The sequence below is a fragment of the Podarcis vaucheri genome (assembly GCF_965113315.1).
Source record: "Podarcis vaucheri genome assembly, chromosome: 3".
Lineage (NCBI taxonomy): Eukaryota > Metazoa > Chordata > Lepidosauria > Squamata > Lacertidae > Podarcis > Podarcis vaucheri.
This window is the reverse complement of record NC_138761.1, coordinates 117,499,387-117,514,644: the sequence shown is the minus strand read 5'-3', so window position 1 is coordinate 117,514,644 and position 15,258 is coordinate 117,499,387.

Genomic DNA, 15,258 nt, shown 5'->3' with positions numbered 1-15,258 from the left:
GGACAGAGCAATGGGAGCTCACCCCATTGTGGGGATTCGAACCACCGACCTTCTGATCAGCAAACGCAAGAGGCTCAGTGGTTTAGACCACAGCGCCGCCTGCATTTATTGGTGACCCTACCCCTGGCTCCAGCTCCTGACATCAGACAATCTAAGGAAGGCCATGGTTGGATCTACACTACAGCCGCTGAAAACTTAGGAGGGGGAAATGTGAACAGAGTCCTAGTCAAGATTAACGGATCCATCAGATGGTTCCTCTGTGGAGAATACTGAAGAGCAAATTCAACACAAGAGACAATTAGCTAAGCACTTACACCAAGGATGGGGAGCTATCTTAGCTCAAGGGCTGCATTTTCACAACAGCTCTTAATAGCCGACGGAATTTGTTACAAGCTTAAAATAAAGTGTTCTTCATAACTTTGGAATGTGTCAAATATGAAATATGGGCATGTTGACTGTCAAATACTGCTTACCAATACATGTAATCTATCAAATGCTGAAATGCCATTTAATGTCAAAGATCAATAGATTATATTGATACAAAGCAAATATCCAGTCAATACTCAACTTCAAAAGCTAGAGAGAAGAATTATAAATGGGAGTTTGATCCAACTCTAGTGGACAACCCCACAAGAATGCAATCAAGGAGCAAGCAAGTACATTTGTTTAAACACTAAATGCAATGGCTTAAGTGGCTTATGTACTGTGCTGCCTAAATACCTATATCTGCTCAACTTCCAGCTGTTTCATATGGATAGATCAGCAGTTTCACAGCTTGAAGACACTCATTAAACACATATAGCACACGCCAGTATTTGCCAAACAGCCTTGAATGATAGCAAATGGTCTGACCCCCTAACCCCGGGTACTCCATAAATCTGCCGAGCATGCTATTTACACTTTTCTGCTATTACCCAGTGTAGGTGCTCCAACAAAATATCCTATATTGCCTTGCCATTGAGAGGACCAGTTCAGTGTTACAGCCATTTAAATGGCTATTTAAATGACACCAAAAACATGTGTCCATAACACAAGAGGAATTTTAACATTCCTTCATGGTTGTTGAAGCAACTTTACACTAAACCGGCTGCAACTGCTTTTCCATCGCCACCGTTTAAGAACCCTTGGGAAAAGTAGAAAGGGCATAAACCCAAGAGCTGAAGACCAATGGGCTAATATCAGCCCCAATGACACGTTACTCAGAAAGGTGCGGCTGTTACGTCTGTTTCTGGACTCCAACTCTGCAACTCTCATCAACTTTAGCCAGTATGGTCAATGGTCAAAGATGGTGAGGGTTAGGGTGCTTAAGGAGATAACAGAAATCACTGGGTTAAAGCTGACCAAAAGTCCAGAGGTAGCATTATTATCAATTTATGATGGGGTGGAAGGTTCGCAGGCTAGGAAGGACTTGCTCACAAATTTATTGACAGCTGCCTGAATTATGATAGCTAAGAAGCAGAAGGGGCAAGCTGAATAAAAAATGGAAGAATGTTATAAAGAGGTGTGGGAAATAGCTATTTTGTTGTTGTTTAGTCATTTAGTCGTGTCTGACTCTTCGTGACCCCATGGACCAGAGCACGCCAGGAACTCCTGTCTTCCACTGCCTCCCACAGTTTGGTCAAACTCATGCTGGTAGCTTCGAGAACACTGTCCAACCATCTCATCCTCTGTTATCCCCTTCTCCTTGTGCCCTCCATCTTTCCCAACATCAGGGTCTTTTCCAGGGAGTCTTCTCTTCTCATGAGGTGGCCAAAGTATTGGAGCCTCAGCTTCACGATCTGTCCTTCCAGTGAGCACTCAGGGCTGATTTCCTTCAGAGTGGAGAGGTTTGTTCTTCTTGCAGTCCATGGGACTCTCAAGAGTCTCCTCCAGCACCATAATTCAAAAGCATCAATTCTTCGGCGATCAGCCTTCTTTATGGTCCAGCTCTCACTTCCATACATCACTACTGAGAAAACCATGGCTTTAAGTATACGGACCTTTGTTGGCAAGCTGATGTCTCTACTTTTTTTAAATAGCTATTAATGATAAATTAAAATGTGCCTTTAAGGTAAGATGGGGAATATGCAGGAGAAATGATTTTGAGAAGATATGGAGGGTGTTTGTAGAATTTGTACTGTTAGAATGGAAAAGGGTCAAACCATCACAAGAGGTGTTGAAATTTTGGGAGGTTGGATAGTTACAATGGAATGGTCTCGGTGGTGGGGTGCATATTTTTATTCTTATTTATGTATTAATATTACTTTGTCAAAATAAAATATTTTTTTAAAAGAAGAAGTAGTGGAAACACCCACCCCCCCCCAATAAAGATGGTGAGGGACTTGGAGTCCAACATCATCTGGTGGGCCACAGGTTCTCCACCTCCTAAATAAATTATAATAAAAACAATAATTTTAAAATACAGGAGAAATTTTCAACGCCCCATTGAGATATACTGCCTTGAGCTCCTTCCAGTGGTTCTCAACCTTGGGTCCCCAGATGTTTTTGGCCTACAACTCCCATGATCCCTAGCTCACAGGACCAGTGGTCAGGGATGATGGGAGTTGTAGGCCATCTGGGGATTCAAGGTTGAGAAAGGCTGGAAGTGTGGAATATCCATATAGTTAAGCTTCAGTTGAGCTTCAGTTGTAACCATGTTCACTAAGTGGAACAGGTGACTACCATCTGATGGCATAGCAGCTTCCAACACACCACGTCGACCAAACACAATTGGGCGCTAGTGAGGCACCCCATCAAGTCAGATGCTCGAAGTTGACTCAAGTCTAAGTGTGACTTATCAAATAGTATGGGAAGCAGCCTTATTAAAGAAACTAATCAATAAACTGAAACTGACACGGGGACAAATAGAAGAAGATGCCTTCACCCTGGTATGGCTCCCCTTTATCACATACAAGACAACGACAACAAGACAACAACAAGAATCCGCCAACAGCACATGAATCAATCTGGCTAACCTAATTCAAAAATACACACCCACACCCCACTCGCACACAAAAACAATTCTCATTACAGCCAACCAAAGACAACCAACCATACCCTAAGCCACCCCCAACCTCTCTCACCACCAAGAAAATACAACAGTAAAAGAACCCATACAAGTAACACTGACAAAACCCCACACATACACTAAGTAGAATAAGTATAACCACCTGACCTGACCCAATCCCCCCTTTTCTTCTTCCTCTTTCCAATTGTTCAAACCAATTTATGAACCAAGAACTTATACACTGACCACTAATAATGAAACATATGTTGTGCATATTTTCCCACATTTATTATGCTATTTTTGTGATATACAAATGACATGAGGAAACTGGGTATACAGTGGTACCTCGGGTTAAGAACTTAATTTGTTCCAGAGGTCCGTTCTTAACCTGAAACTGTTCTTAACCTGAGGTACCACTTTAGCTAATGGGGCCTCTCGCTGCCGCCACGCCGCCACTGTGCAATTTCTATTCTCATCCTGAAGCAAAGTTCTTGACCCGAGGTACTATTTCTGGGTTAGCAGAGTCTGTAATCTGAAGCATCTGTAACCTGAAGCATTTGTAACCCGAGGTACCACTGTACTTATTTGTATAACGTTCTTGTTTATAAAACCCAATAATAAAAAAACAAAACAAAAGTGACTTGACATAAGCAAGATCAAGCATGACGGAACAGTTCAGAGAGAGAGAGAAGGCCTTTTATTGGTGCAGGAGGTCACTTACATAAAACACATGCAAGGCTGAATCTAGCAAACCCTGGGCATCAAGCCAGTAATCCCCATTTTACCCCAATTCAGGCTCCTGACGTCTTTGTTGAGCAGGTGGGGGAAAGAGACACAAAGGGAAATATTTGGAAGCTATTATCCTTTAAATGCACATGTTTGCCGGAAATCTCCTCGGACCTGTGGAAGGTCAGGGACAGGCTGGAGACGGTTGCAAAAAAGGATGTGAGGAGGTCAGAGACCCCTCCCCCCAAAAAACCCACCCCTGCAGTATTTATTTCTCACTTGTGCAGATTTCCACCCCCCCAATTCAGTTTTATCTGGAATCAATACAAAAGCACTTAATAATAGTAATAATATTAAAACTTTTAACTGCTTGTTGAACAGAAAAAGGTCTCTAAACGACTTACATCTTTAAAAGCATAGGTTAAAAATACAGTATAATAAAAATCCACAAAGCAACACCAATAACATCAGAAAAAGCTTTGACAGCACAGCTAATGGCAAACAACATCATTGTATCCCAAGAAACACCTGAGAAATCGCATGCAGAAAGGGACACATTATTCAAAACTGCACACAAAGGTTTGCTTATTAGGAGATATTCATACTAAAATGATAAATATTTTTGGTTTTTTAAAAAATCTCCAATTGCTGCAGAAATGTGGAGAACTAAATTTAAGGATGGAAACATTACTATTTTAATAACAGTTTAATTGAACAACATAAAATAAAAAGTAAAAGGGGGTATACTATATCATTACAAGAGTTAACAATTGCAATCCATATGTATTTATCTAATGTATAGGTATTTTTATTATCCAATTACATATGTGTTAATTTTAAACCTACTATATTTTGTATAAATGCATTCCAAATGTCATATTTGTCCATGCAAAGTCTACATCTATAAGCATTCATGGGTTTATGCAGTTTAAGTTTGGAAACTAGAGAAGCAGAGAACTGAAATGGACAATTTTTTCCAACTCCTAGTGTGGAGAACCTCAAAGAGACAGTGATAAAGAAGCAAGGGAATAATTCAGTTGAATGGACGGATATCCCTCAGTGGTGACTCAAATACAGAGTCATGTCTCCATAAATAGACATTAAGTTAGGTAAAGGTAAAGGGACCCTGACCATTAGGTCCAGTCATGGCCAATTCTGGGGTTGCGGCGCTCATCTCGCTTTATTGGCCAAGAGGGCCGGCGTACAGCTTCCGGGTCATGTGGCCAGCATGACTAAGCCGCTTCTGGCGAACCAGAGCAGTGCACGGAAACACCGTTTACCTTCCCGCCGGAGTGGTACCTATTTATCTACTTGTACTTTGAGATGCTTTCGAACTGCAAGGTTGGCAGGAGCAGGGACTGAGCAATGGGAGCTCACCCCGTTGCGGGGATTGAACCGCCGACCTTCTGATCGGCAAGTCCTAGGCTCTGTGGTTTAACCCACAGCGCCACCCACATCCCAGACATTAAGTCAAAGCAGCATAAAAAGTGTCTTTAACGTAACAAGAGACATTCCTTATTTTAACTCCAAAGCATTATTGCATGCTAGTGGCATAGAAGACAACTTGGCAAGTGCTTTAAGGGCAGTGAAGAAAACCCGGATGATTTAAAGGAATGCAAGTGAATAAGATGGTCTAGGAAGAGCTGTTCAGAAATTTAGATACCGGCAAAACAAAGCTCATAAATCAGTGCCTAAAAAGGCACCCTATTGCCGACATGTACACTTGATCAGCCGTGATATGGAATAAAACCTGTGCATAGTTGGCCCATTGCTGGGGTGTTTTGTGCAACCCTATCTACTTCTTCTCCCTTAAGAATCTGGTCTAGGTATAAACAAGAATGAGGAGTGCGAACACAAGCGCAGATTTCTAAGTTTGCAAGTGCCCATTCACAAAGGGAAGTTGGCAAATAGGTGTTCAGGAACAAGAATGCCTGCTGATGCAATGTCCTTCATCCTGCAGCGAGCACAGAAAACCTTTTCATGGGCTCTAAATCTGCAGCTACAATAAAGCCTTCATACAGACAATCTGCTTAAGCAGAACGTCATGCTTGCCTTTATTTTAATTGCAAAAAGCTATCCAGTTTCCCTACTGAAATATGCAGGTCTTAAGACAATGTGCGTAGTAGCTTCATTAGCCTCCTTGTTGCTTTACGTCAACATGTCAACAATGGCAAAAATTGAAGGATCAATGATATGATTTAAATCTCAACAATTTATAATTTTTATTTTTTGGCTACTGAAAATTTCAGGTGATATTCCATGAAAAACAGATCAAATGTGACACTACAGTACCTCTTCCCACCCTGGAGGCAGGGAGGGACCGATTGCTGCCGCTGCAAGTGATAACCAAGGCAAGCTATGAATAAGATCTGCTACAAGTACAGTGGTACCTTGGGTTACATACGCTTCAGGTTACATGCGCTTCAGATTACAGACTCCACTAACCCAGAAATAGTACCTCGGGTTAAGAACTTTGCTTCAGGATGAGAACAGAAATCATGCTCCGGTGGCGCAGCAGCAGCAGGAGGCCCCAATAGCTAAAGTGGTGCTTCAGGCTAAGAACAGTTTCAGGTTAAGAACGGACCTCCAGAACGAATTAAGTACTTAACCCAAGGTACCACTGTACCTGTGTACAGGGCCGGTCTTAACCTGAGGCAAAATGAGGTGGCTGCCTTAGGTGGCAGATCGACAGTCTCATCAAAGGACAGCAAACTGATAGTTATTTAAAATTACAATGGCAGCATTTTTACTGCCAGAGGAGGGAAGTGGAAAGGAGATGCTTGTGAGCTGCCTCAGGTGCCAAATTAAACTGACTAAGGGGACGCAAGTGGTGCTGTGGTCTAAACCACAGAGCCTAGGGCTTGCTGATCAGAAGGTCGGCGGTTCGAATCCCCCAAAGGGGTGAGTTCCTGTTGCTCTGTCCCAGCTCCTGCCAACCTAGCAGTTCAAAAGCATGTCAAAGTGCACATAGATAAATAGGTACCACTCCGGAGGGAAGGTAAACGGCGTTTCCGTGCGCTGCTCTGGTTCGGCGGTTCGAATCCCCATGGCAGGGTGAGTTCCCGTTGCTCTGTCCCAGCCCCTGCCAACCAAGCAGTTCAAAAGCACATCAAAGTGCAAGTAGATCAATAGGTACCACTCCGTCGGGAAGGTAAATGGCGCTTCCGTGTGCTGCTCTGGTTCTCCAGAAGTGGCTTAGTCATGCTGGCCACATGACCCGGAAGCTGTACGCTGGCTCCCTCGGCCAATAAAGCGATATGAGCGCCGCAGCCCCAGAGTTGTCCGTGACTGGACCTAACGGTCAGGGGTCCCTTTACCTTTGGATACTAGAACCCTTGACTTGGATCTTGGGGAGGGGGAGGGGCATTTGCTGCTCAGCCTCAGGCAGAGAGATGCTGTAGGTGAGAACTGCCTTTATAGCTCTGGCATCTGGATGCCTAGGCTTATTTCCATGCCCTGTGACATTAGACTAAGGACATCATTCCCTCCTGAGCAACTTTCCAGAGGACATTTGCTAGCAATGGGCAGGCCAAAGGTCAAAGTGGGCAGGGGTATCTGTTTGGCCACTCTGTTGGCCACTCTGAGAATAGGATTCTCAATTAGGTAGGCCACTGGCCTCATCCTGCAGGCTCCTCTTGTTTTTGTGAAAGGAAGCAGGTATAAACCGCCCGACTTGAAAAGTTAACCAACAAACCCAACTAGCATGGGAACAAGCTATGGAGGATGCCTTCACCCCAGTATGGTTCTGAAATATACCCGGAGTCAAGAGTGGATTTCATGCTCTTTATTCAGCTCATAGTGGTGAGGAGGAATGCAAGTTCCCCCAAAATGTCTGCTTTATATATATTATTTACACAATGGGCCCCACGTGATTGGCTAATTCCGGGATTCTCCTGTAGGCCAATCAGGTCGCGGATTCACTTCCACCTGGAGCTGGATTGGGTGGCTCCTGTGGACCAATCAGACTGCTGCATTCTGGAGCCTATTGTTCTAGGACCAATCAGGCTGCTGCATTCTGAATCCTATTGTTCTAGGGCCAATCAGACTGCTGCATTTTGGGTCCTATTCAACTCAGTACATAACAGGTTCCCCTTTATTACATACACACAACAACAGGACAATGACCGATCCTCTCCAACAACATACGAATCAATATGGCTAATCTGACCCAACAACCTAGCCTGCCTCCCTCACACAAATAAGCCACACCATAATCAACTAAACACAACCAACCAAGCTTGCAACCTCTCGCAATACCGATAAAAATGAATAAATACACAAACAAAGGACTTACCCATGTGATACTGACACAACAGCGCTCTATACATTAAGAATAGGAAACAGAACAAAAGAACAATATCCCCATCTCTCTCTCCCTTCCCCTTTCCCCCAACTGCAAGATGGGTCTATGACAAAATGTCTCTCACCAAACGTAAACGAGCTGTGAAAAAGTTGTGAAAAACTATGAATCAAAAATGAAGACAATAGATGTACCCATTCCCTGTTTGCTTTGTAACACAAAGGTAAAGGTAAAGGTACCCCTGCCCGAACGGGCCAGTCTTGACAGACTCTGGGGTTTGTGCGCCCATCTCACATCTATAGGCCGGGGGCCAGCGCTGTCCGGAGACACTTCCGGGTCACGTGGCCAGCGTGACAAAGCTGCATCTGGCGAGCCAGCGCAGCACACGGAACGCCGTTTACCTTCCCGCTGGTAAGCGGTACCTATTTATCTACTTGCACCCGGGGGTGCTTTCGAACTGCTAGGTTGGCAGGCGCTGGGACCGAGCAGCGGGAGCGCACCCCGCCGCGGGGATTTGAACCGCCGACCTTTCGATCGGCAAGCCCTAGGCGCTGAGGCTTTAACCCACAGCGCCACCCGCATCCCTGTAACACAAAACCCCCCAATAAAAACTTTTTTTAAAGAATAAAAAAGACAGGAAGCAGGTAACTAGAGTTTCAGACTGGACTCTTTCCTAGAGATGGTGGGGACTGATTCATGGCCCTTTATGTGTTCTACTTGCGAGCCCATCCCAAAAGCAAAAAGATGTTTAAAAATTGAAGCAATACCTGTCCCCCAGATCAGTCCCATACACACAGTGGGAAGTTAAAGCGCACCTTCCCATCCTGAACACCAGGCACATCTCACCACCACAAACATTTGGGGGTGTTTTGATTACATACAATATTATGATCATGTAAAATATACAACTATAACTTTACAAGCGCATAAGAACACCCATATCTAAAAGACAGTGGCAGAGCTTCATGCTCTGGCACCAGCGGCGGAGAGCAGGCGAGGGCATGGCTGGCACGCATCCCAGCGGCATGGTGCGTGTCCCAGGGGTGTGGCACGCCACCCAGAGGGGAGTGGCGCCCAGTGCAGGGGGGCCCCAGCTGTGATGACACCCCACTGGGATCGTGGTGCCGGGGGCGGTGCGCTCTCCCCCCTCTTCCTCCGCCAGTGCCAAAAGAGTCTTATAAACTTAGACTGACCTTAGCAGAAGAGGAATTCCCATGTTTGACATCCGCTCCCAAAAATCTTCTTTCTTTCCAAGTTGATTTCCCTTTACATCCCACGTGAAACACTACATCAAAGACAATAGAATCTATTTACAAACATAGTCATGTATCTAATAAAGTACACACATATATAGACAGATGCACACATATATATTTGCTAAGCATATACAGTGGTACCTCTACTTACGGATGTGATCCATTCTGGGGTGCCATTCGCACCCCAAAAAGTCCATAAGTAGAGCGCCGCTTCTGCGCATGCGCACGACGTGATAGAGTGCTCTTGCGCATGCGCGAAGCACACAGATCGCTCCTGTGCATGTGTGAAGCAGTGAACCTGGAAGTAAACACTTCTGGGTTTGCCGCGTTTGTAACCAGAAAAAACACAACGTCAAGCAAACGCAACTCGAGGTATGACTGTACTAAATCGATAAGTAATTAAATGAATAATTGAGCTAACCTTTAATTGGTCCAAGAGGTTCCTTCTACTGGTTCAGTTATCTATCAACAACATTGTTCCTCCAACCATTCCAATGAAGTGTTAGTTATTTGCACAACATACATTCTTATTCAATGGATCACTGGCCTCTTCAGCAGAGATCTTGTTACATTCTTTATTTGCTGTTACCTCAAGAGTAAAACATGCTGGTTACATGTAGGGCAGCGAAATGTAAAATAAGGCAGGGCTCCTCTTACCTGTAGCAATTCTGTAGTAGAGGAAGTTTCACCAGGTGTGGCTGTTAAAAGTAAATGAGCCCTAGCCTCTTTTTGAAATTTGCTCTCTCTCTCTCTCTCTCTCTCTCTCTCTCTCTCTCTCTCTCTCTCTGTGTGTGTGTGTGTGTGTGTGTGAGAGAGAGAGAGAGAGAGAGAGAGAGAGAGAGAGAGATTGTTTGATACTATGTGAGAGTTCAGGATAACCAGGAAAAGCTGTTAATAGACCAGTACCAGTACTTGAAAGCAACGAGCTATAGGAACAGGGCCAGAGAAAGTAACCCATAATAGTCATATCTACCAACATGCAGTTCCTATCCACAAGGAGGAGCACGAATCCAGACCAGCAGCTCCCAGCACTTTTTCAGATGCTAAGCTCGTCCTTAAAGCCACATCACTCTTCCCAGGTGTTGAAATGTAAGGTAAAAGGTAAATGACTCCTGGATGGTTAGGTCCAGTCAAAGGTGACTATGGGGTGCGATGCTCATCTCACTTCAGCAGAGGAAGCCGGCGTTTATCCACAGACAACTTTCTGGGTCGTGTGGCCAGCATTATTAAACCACTTCTGGTACTGTCTCCTGGTATAATACACCCTGCCTGGCATTTACTCAGCTCACCTGTGCCTTCTCAGCTGTATAATTTTTTCCAGCTGTTTCTCACCCATATGCCATTTAGCTAGGCCAAAAACCCGCCAGAAAAAATTCCAGTGTGCTGCTTACATACTCCAAACATTTACTGACTTCTTCAAGGTTCAAGCGCACTGTTTGGAGGGACAGGGCAACCTTTAAGCATCTCTCAGTACCTGAAGGTCAAGGAATATCCAGAACAGCACTCGTTGCTTAGACAGGGGTGGGTCTATTATAAAACTAATAAAGCTTAAGCTTCAGGGCCCGTAATCTCAGAGGGGCTCCAGAAGTGACTTTCGTCAACATTGCTTCAAAATTTTAGGTCTAGTAGACCCACTTTGAGTCACATGACTCAAAAACTATAAGGCATAGGAAATTCTTATTCACACCAGTGACTTTGCATATGAGATTATCCAGTACAGCAATTTTAATCAAAATCTGAGGTGGTGTAGCTATTTCTTTAAAAAAAAAATTGTGGTGATCTGCCAATGAAGAAGATAACCATGGTTACCCAGACCTCACTGCCCCCTGTAACAGTTCAAGCTTCTGGGCCTGAAAAATGTAGGTCTATCCCTGTGTTTAGAAGATCCAGCAGTCACAGCAAGGGAGGAACACAAAGCCTGGGAATAGAGGACCAAGATCACACAGCAAGACTGTTGTATTTTTAAAAATGGATGTAAGGAAACATGAAACCAATGTATGTGAGCCTCCAGAAGGTGTTGGACTACAGTTCCCATCATCCCTGACCATTAGCTTTGTGGGTTGGGACTAATGGGAGTTGGAGTCCAATAGGATTTGGAGGACCACAGGTTCCCCATCTCTGTACTGGGTAACATCACTAGGATTTAGGTTTGCCAGGTTAGGAGCATCCCAGACCCTGATATTTCAAACCTAGGGGCATCCCCTGGTGATGTCATGGGGCAGGCCTTGGAGACAGAGGTTAATTGGGAGAAAGGTACAGAGGAGGGGAGATGCTCCTTCCCTGGTGTTTATGTTATAATAATGTTCTAAAAGCTGCCAGGATGAAGCTTGCAAGTTGCATGTGGTCTTCTCAGTGTAGGAGTGGTGGTAGTAGTAGCACCCTGTCCCACCTGAATATTCAAACCGACCACCTGGAGGGGACCAGGAAAACCTGGAAACTCCAAGTCAGACTTGGAGGTCTAGCAGTGCTATTACTGCAGCAATTAAACTGCTAGCACATTTGCAAAGCTAAGCAGGGTCTGGTATGGTTTCAGTTTGGAATGGGGGACCACATGCATTACAAAGGGGTTGGACTAGATTTGGGGGCTATGATTCTATAGGAGAAAAGAAAATGGTAGGTACGGACAGATAATACACAGCTTAGCTACATATATGTTGATTGAACAAGGGTAGGAGCAATCCTCCAGATGTTCGTGGAATCCAACTCCCCATCATCCTTGACTATTGGCCATGGTGATTAAGGCTGATGGGAGTTGGGGCCCATCAAGGTCTTGAGGGCCACGGGTTCCCCTCTCCTGGTCAAAGAGTGGGATGGCACCTAACCAGTCCAAACAACCCAAGAGTGAATGGAGAAACATCTCCTCTTTGAGATCCAGTCTCTTGGGTGCTACACTCAGCTCTGAAGCATGACAGATAGCCTTGGACCAGTCTACTGCCACTCAGTGGGGTGACTTCACTTATACCTTGCTAATTCCTTAGGGCAGTGGTTTTCAATCAGTTTGCCATGGCACCCTGGGGTGCCTTGAATGACGGTCAGGGGTGCCACGGGCAACACTGGCCTCTGACCCTCTTTCCTCCTCTTTGATGCCTTCTCACATCTCTGCCAAACACTTGCACAGCTGCTTGTTGCAGCATCCCTGGCTACAAGCTCCCTGGGTGAACAGTGCATCTAGAGCTGGCCAGGGGGTGCTGGTTGCCAGGAGCTGAGGCGGCCTCTGAGTAAGCAAGCAAGTGGGCGAAGGAGCCCAGCCATCCAGTCCACCAGTCCTTGCTGTTGGGAATGGGCAGACAAGTCCCAGGGCCCTGTCGGGCAGTGTGAAGAGGCACCTCTCTTTGGGGTGGGGAGGGGGGGAGCTCAGAGATCAGGGGCAGCAGCAGTGGCTGCCCAGAGGTCTCTCAAGGAGAGGGGAGAGGGCAGGAGACTGAGGGAACACCCCACACGGGAGGGTGCTCAAAAAAGGGTGAGGCTGCCAGCTCTGTCAGCAAGGGCTGACATAACTGAGCTCCAGAGCCCCACAGGGGTGCCGTAGACTCAAAAAGGTTGAAAACCTCTGCTTTAGGGAGAAGGGTGGAGTCTGAATGTGATCAATAAACTGTCATGATCCAGAGAAAGTTTATCAAGTGTAAGGTAAAGGGAGCCCTGACCATTAGGTCCAGTCGCGGATGACTCTGGGGTTGCGGCGCTCATCTTGCTTTATTGGCCGAGGGAGCCGGCATACAGCTTCCGGGTCATGTGGCCAGCAGGACTAAGCCGCTTCTGGCGAACCAGAGCAGCACACGGAAATGCCATTCACCTTCCCGCCGGAGTGGTACCTCTTCATCCTGGAGAAGAGTGACTAGTGGGGTGCCACAGGGTTCTGTCTTGGGCCCGGTCTTATTCAACATCTTTATCAACGACTTGGATGATGGACTCAAGGGCATCCTGATCAAATTTGCAGATGACACCAAACTGGGAGGGGTGGCTAACACCCCAGAGGACAGGATCACACTTCAAAACGACCTTGACAGATTAGAGAACTGGGCAAAAACAAACAAGATGAATTTTAACAGGGAGAAATGTAAAGTATTGCACTTGGGCAAAAAAAATGAGAGGCACAAATACAAGATGGGGGACACCTGGCTTGAGAGCAGTACATGTGAAAAGGATCTAGGAGTCTTGGTTGACCACAAACTTGACATGAGCCAACAGTGTGACGCGGCAGCTAAAAAAGCCAATGCAATTCTGGGCTGCATCAATAGGAGTATAGCATCTAGATCAAGGGAAGTAATAGTGCCACTGTATTCTGCTCTGGTCAGACCACACCTGGAGTACTGTGTCCAGATCTGGGCACCACAATTCAAGAAGGACACTGACAAACTGGAACGTGTCCAGAAGAGGGCAACCAAAATGGTCAAAGGCCTGGAAACGATGCCTTATGAGGAACGGCTAAGGGAGCTGGGCATGTTTAGCCTGGAGAAGAGGAGGTTAAGGGGTGATATGATAGCCATGTTCAAATATATAAAAGGATGTCACATAGAGGAGGGAGAAAGGTTGTTTTCTACTGCTCCAGAGAAGCGGACACGGAGCAATGGATCCAAACTACAAGAAAGAAGATTCCACCTAAACATTAGGAAGAACTTCCTGACAGTAAGAGCTGTTCGACAGTGGAATTTGCTGCCAAGGAGTGTGGTGGAGTCTCCTACTTTGGAGGTCTTTAAGCAGAGGCTTGACAACCATATGTCAGGAGTGCTCTGATGGTGTTTCCTGCTTGGCAGGGGGTTGGACTCGATGGCCCTTGTGGTCTCTTCCAACTCTATGATTCTATGATTCTATGATTCTATGACCTATTTATCTACTTGCACTTAGAGGTGCTTTCGAACTGTTAGGTTGGCAGGAGCTGGGACCGAGCAACGGGAGCACACCCCATTGCAGGGATTCAAACTGCCAACCTTCTGATTGGCAAGTCCTAGGCTCTGTGGTTTAACCCACAGCGCCACCCGCGTCCCTTTATCAAGTTTAAGTCCCATTGAAACCAACTTAATTCCCACTCATTTGAATGTGGCTTGATTTGCAGCTGATTTGCTTGGGGCTATATGGCACCAATAGTGTGCTAGAGCTTTATCCTCTGCAGTTACAAGCTGTTGTTTTTAAATGCCCTAAACACTGGATAGATGGACTATTTTTAAAGTCAAACAGGAAGCAAAAAATAAAATAAAATAAATACTGCAACCTCTTGACATGTTAAATAAGAGTTTTTCCAGGCCTGGTATGCATAACAATGGCTGCATTTTTCTTTAATAAGACTTATCATCCTAATATAGCAATCTAGCCTTTGTGCAGATAAGAGGAGCAGGATATCTGATATAACCTAGGCACCAAGCATGGGTATCGGATGTTAAGGTAAGAATGATACTTTTTTTCCTCCTGGCATGGTCCATAGCCAAATAGGCTGCACTGGAAGTTGGATGCTGAGGTGTTTATTTAATATGGGTGCAAACTTGATGACCATTGTTACTTTGGCAATGATTTGCATCATTAGCATGCCTGCTCCATATGCCTTAAGTTCACGACAGATTGAAGCAAATTCATAAAATTCAGTGCTTTCTGAAATAGAACACTGACTCAGCGTGGTGGCAAGATGCAGTAGCCACGGACCATGAGAGAAATTCAGCGTTGTGCTATGTTGATTGTTCTATCAGGAACCATCCTGTTTTCCTTCTCCATGTGATGTTCCGGTGGTTCTCCAAACATCCCTCAGAGCCAACTTCAGGGTGTCGTGGGAGAAGAGGGGGGGGGGAGCTCCATTGTGCAAATGGAAGTTCTTCTATGGATTTCCACTGATGGGACTCGTTAGTTGCATTCCACCCTGTGTATTCACTGAAATCCATGGGATTGCTTCAAAAACAGTTTGGAGCAACAACAACAAAAGACTTGTGGTTTGCAAATCCAGTAACCTTGTCGAAATAAAAAAATTTTTAAAAAAGAAATTGTCCAGTAGCACCTTGTTGTTG